The 5,158-nt window shown below is 31.3% G+C and overlaps 1 long non-coding RNA gene across 5 annotated transcripts in view; it reads right to left on the bottom strand.

The window, feature by feature from the left end:
- LOC116845672 overlaps nucleotides 1-2,891 on the bottom strand; it is a 23,296-nt gene extending 20,405 nt beyond the window's left edge. For 4 of the 5 annotated variants that reach the window (XR_004378298.1, XR_004378297.1, XR_004378300.1 and 1 more), the window contains exon 1: nucleotides 1,825-2,891. This is a non-coding gene — a long non-coding RNA (uncharacterized LOC116845672). The remainder of the gene's footprint in view (nucleotides 1-1,824) is intronic. The other variant, XR_004378299.1, reaches the window with a different exon arrangement.
- Between the last annotated feature and the right edge of the window lie 2,267 nt (nucleotides 2,892-5,158).

The raw sequence follows: 5,158 nt of genomic DNA, 5'->3' as shown, positions 1-5,158 counted from the left end.
AATACATGATTGATTTAATGTTTATTGCGCACGTAATGCATCCATTCTGATCGGTGCAGTCTATAACTCTCTTAATCGAATTCTAAGTTCTATCGTTCTTTATCATTCTTTCTTATTCAATCGTTGAAATATAATTAGAATCAATCCCAAGTAATCACGACAAAAAGAAATAATATTGTTGTCTATCTAGGTGTACTATTCACAGAAACGAATTCTCTTAACGATCGTTTCATATCATTTCTTTTTCCATAATTATGAATTAACGGAAGTCTAGTCAATCATAAAAAATTAATTGTAAATTCATAAATTGCGTATCGTAATCTATCGTAAAGTCGTTACGTCAAGAATGGATATTTTTCTATCGTATTATTTTAAAGGTTGTAATACATTATGGCTAAATATTTCGCGCATTCTAATTTTTTAATAAGATACTTATGCAAAAAGAACACACACAATACGGAAATCTTTATAATATTTCATCTATTTAAATCTTTTCTTTCTCGCCAATTAATTTTAAATTCAGATGACATGTTTGCAATGCGGATCGCGGACTTCATAAGCGCAGATTGATAGAAAACTATAAGAAAATATACTTGAAATTGTAATTACAGCTTGATGTGTACATCTAATAGTCGATCATAAATCTTTTCCTCTAGTCTAACGTAAATTCGTGAACATGTTGCTTATTGCAGCCTATATACAGGGTGTCTCACGCTCTCCTCCGGGAATTTTGTAAGGACGTAGAATGGGTTGATGTAAACATAAAAGTCCTATACCGTTTTGCGATATTCGCAATAATTATCGAGATATTAATTGTAGAAAATTTGTAAATGATCATGCAGAATATGGTAAATGAGTTATAATAGCGACGACTGTCGTCGTGTACTTATACTTTAGGTCAAATTGAACAAAAAAGTCCTCTACCATTTTGCAAATAATCACATAGATTTTTAATTATTAATTAAAGAAAATTATTGCACGATTTTGCGTGATAATCCACTTATTTTCTTTAATTAATAATTAAAAATCTATGTGATTATTTGCAAAATGGTAGAGGACTTTTTTGTTCAATTTAACCTAAAGTATACACGACGACAATCGTCGCTATTATAACTCATTTACCATATCCTGCATGATCATTCACAAATTTTCTACAATTAATATCTCGATAATTATTGCAAATATCGCAAAACGGTATAGGATTTTTATGTTCATATCAACCCATTTTACGTCTCCACAAAGTGCCCAGAAGAGAGTGTGAGACACCCTGTATATTACAAACGCAATCTGACGGACAAACGCGCGTCGCTTCTGTGCGTGCGTATACATGTGATCTGAAGCTAAATCGCTTGGCGATGCAAATGCGGCCTGATGGACAAACTGATTCGCTTGTGTGCGTGCGTACGTATGTCTGAGAAAAAAAAATGAGAATCTGCGCGAAAATAAAAAGGCGTTTTAGCGGACGAAATTTCGAGATCTCCGTATTGCCTGCACCAACTTTAATCAAACTTGGTGTAAATTACGCGCGCGCTATTATATCAGGAAACTTTCATTAGATTTTTGATTATAGTTTTCGTACTTGAGATATTTGACTTGGAAGACCAATCGATCCAAAAATTCCAGATAAGCTTACACGGTCGCGTTGTTTTGTTCGATACGTACTCGGCGTCGCGCCGCGACCACGGCACTTGATTATTATACTATTTATTATATTAATTATAATTATAATTATTATACTAATTTCTGTACGTGTATATAAAATTATTATATGAAACAAATAGATAACTATATAGCTTAAACTAACTTTATAACTTAAACACTTACCCTTTTTGAGAAACTTTCGACGCAGAATTTAAAAAATGCTAAATAGTTAATACCATTGACGATCGTGTAACAAATTATGAGAAAAAAATGCAGCGTATATACAGTGTTTGACTCAAGGTACACGAAAGCACATTTGTGAAAGTAGAATTATTGCTTGCTTTGCAGGAATATATATTAATATATTGAATTACCTGAAAATTTAAAATCGATTTTTTCAAAAATATGAAGACGAAATTTGTACGTGTGATATATTCTTATATTTTCCTCGTGTATATTTTTTTCTACATTCAATTATTTTAATACATTAACCTGAGCACGAAGAGCTTTAGCATTTCGCAAATAACTACGTAAAATTTCGAGATATTAATGAAAAAAATCTGAGCGCTCGTTGTTGGACTATGCCTTATAAGCGCAAGATCTCATCGAAAATGATTAAAACGCTACTGTCTTTTAGCAAAGACGGATATCGTCTGATAGCTCAAGACAGAGTAAGGATGCGAACAGCGTGATAATAATTGTTTTTAGATGTATGGCGAACGTGTGGCAAAAAAGCAATCGCATTTCGAATAATTTTGATGATATCTCGTGTTAACAGAACTTGTCCCACAACATTGGCGTAGGTTGGTTCATTAATCTTTTTTATTAAGTATATAAACGCTAATATTACCGTCAAAATTTTTTTAAAGAAAGTATTAAGCATTCCAAATAATCGGTTCTCCAAATCGGTTCTCGAAATCAGTTTCTCGTTATTTTACGTAGTTATTTATAAAATGTTAGGGATTCCTTTGTTCAGGTTCTTTTCTCGTGCTTTATCTTCACATATAGTTTTGTAGGGCTTACGTCAGACACTCTGTATATACAAAGAAAATATAAGAATATTTCACACATACAAATTTCGTCTTTAAATTTTTTGAAAAAATTGATTTTGAGTTTTTACAATTCAATATATCGATATATATTCCCGCGAAGCAAGCAATACGGAACTTTCCACATCTGATGCTACTCAGTACTGGCTACTTGTGTAACTAGCAAGCAACACGGTTGAAATGAACTTTATAACAAGAAAATAGAAGTAGTATTTGTAAGAAGTAGTATTTATAGTAGTAATTTGAAGTTGTATATATGCGCGTGCGTCAGCGCAATAATTATACATTCACACAAAAACATTGGTTTGCATTCATTATAATAGTAATTGCACATTTTATCGTTTTTATTTACCCCATTTCTGCAACTCATTACGACGCAATTTAAACTCTTAAGATTTTATCGATTAAACAAGGTCGTTATAAGCAGATGAAATTTAGTCATAATTATATGGCACATTCTGTGTTCGAAGATAAATACCTATAATGTATATGGAAAAAAAGGATTTGCTGCAGCAGCAAACAAATTACATATGGATATATATGGATATATGGACAATTAAATGTAATTAGCTATATCAACTACGTTTTCCTTGCTACAAGAACCTACTTCCTTATTATGATAACAAGAAAAATGGTTCCTATAACAAAAAAGTAGTTAATGCAGCAAATTATGTTTAGTTATCTATATATAGCAAATTTTTTTTCCGTAGTAAAAACTTTAAGTTTCTTCTATTATTCTTATCAATGCATTATTAATTACGATACATTTTCAGTGATGTATTCATAATAGACTCTAACAAAACGACAAGATACGCTAAGTCTCTATAGGATTTCTATTATATTAAAATAATGGAATATTCTTCTAACAGGGAACGATAGATAACAATAAAAAACAATTAGATTACCTACATATCCCATCGGTTTCTATCATTTTCTCTCTTTTAATATTTTTATCACAGAAACCTGTTGCGGTTTCAATTTTAAAGCTATTTTTACAGTCCTATAAAATTATTACATATAATAATTCTATTCTAATCTATCTAACCGCACGGTTAACGCAGTGCAGTAAAACGTAGGAACAATAATGTTACCACAAATAGCAGCGTGATGTTCTTTATTGAGAATCCTTTATTTATTGAGATATCATGAAATATGCTGCTTATTTTGCCGGAAAGAGAATGCAATTAATCAAGAATTATTATAGAAATATAAACCTAGTACTTTGACTATAATTATGTATAAATAAATAATAAATAGATAAATAATAATAAATAATAATAAATAGATAGAAATAATAATAAATAGAAATTTATTTTAGAAACGTACAGTTGTAACAATAACGCCAAGTATCCATTTAATAATCTGCATGCTGCGTTAGTATGCTCTGCGTTAGTATACTCTGTCTATCTAGGTTTTAACATGGTTTATAGACCATGTTAAAAAAAGCTAATTTCTTATTCCTCGGGAAAATGGATAAAACCAACTCCACACGTTTTCTACACATAAATACAAACCAAAAGTACATCTAAGACTGCCCGAAACGTTGGGGAAAACTTTTGGCAACCTGTTTGACTTGCTAAATAAGGTGTTGAAACAGGACCACTTTTCAGTATGTAAACCGAAACGCATTAAATTGAGATTCTTCCCGAGTTCTCACGGCTTTGAATGATCTGAATGGAATTTGAATGATTTGTGTGAATGAAAACGAATGGAAGATGTTTATGGTTAGTTCTGAGCTTATCATATTCCCCGTATAGGTCGAAATCTCGGAGGATGATCATCTTTTTGCGGAAAAAGCAGTCAAATGGCGTCCGGAGGAACAGTGCTGACCTCAGAATTCAGAAGCTGAAAGCTTGTAGCCTCAACCTAGGACTTAATCAGCTATGCTTATGAGCTATTCTTATAGAAATATCATACTAAGAAATACTGAAAAATTTATAGTGATTAAATATTACCAGTAATTCAGTAATTTTTTGGCCAGTACTTAATTTCTGGTGAATACTGATAATAAAATCACTGTTAAATATTGATAGTAATCAAATACTGAAAATTATTATGCGAAGGTGAAAAATGAGAAAATCATAATGTTTACAAAAATATACTTATATTCCTAATTTTTTCATGTCTCATAAACTACTAGATATCGAAGGTTGTCAAACACATTCCAAACTTTCATGAATCCTTCTGCGATAATTTCGATCCCAAGCGGTATTACCATTGATAACCCATCCATGTCCTGACCGCATTAAAAACTGTTGCTTATTAACCTGACGATCGAGCGCGCACGCGGTGACTCTGATGACTCCAACGATGTTCTTACAATTCATGCTTATATAATGTATCCTTATAGTGTTCACAGTATATTATAATATATCTAGCAAACACCAAATAATAGTTATATAATTTTTACTTGTTGTTTATTGGATAATTTGTTGATAGATATTGAAACAATGCAACATTCGATATGC

This window comes from Odontomachus brunneus, unplaced genomic scaffold (assembly GCF_010583005.1).
Source record: "Odontomachus brunneus isolate Ranch 3 - 2012 unplaced genomic scaffold, Obru_v1 Obru_scaffold_055, whole genome shotgun sequence".
In the NCBI taxonomy this organism is placed as follows: domain Eukaryota; kingdom Metazoa; phylum Arthropoda; class Insecta; order Hymenoptera; family Formicidae; genus Odontomachus; species Odontomachus brunneus.
This window is presented reverse-complemented; position numbering and strand designations above follow the sequence as displayed.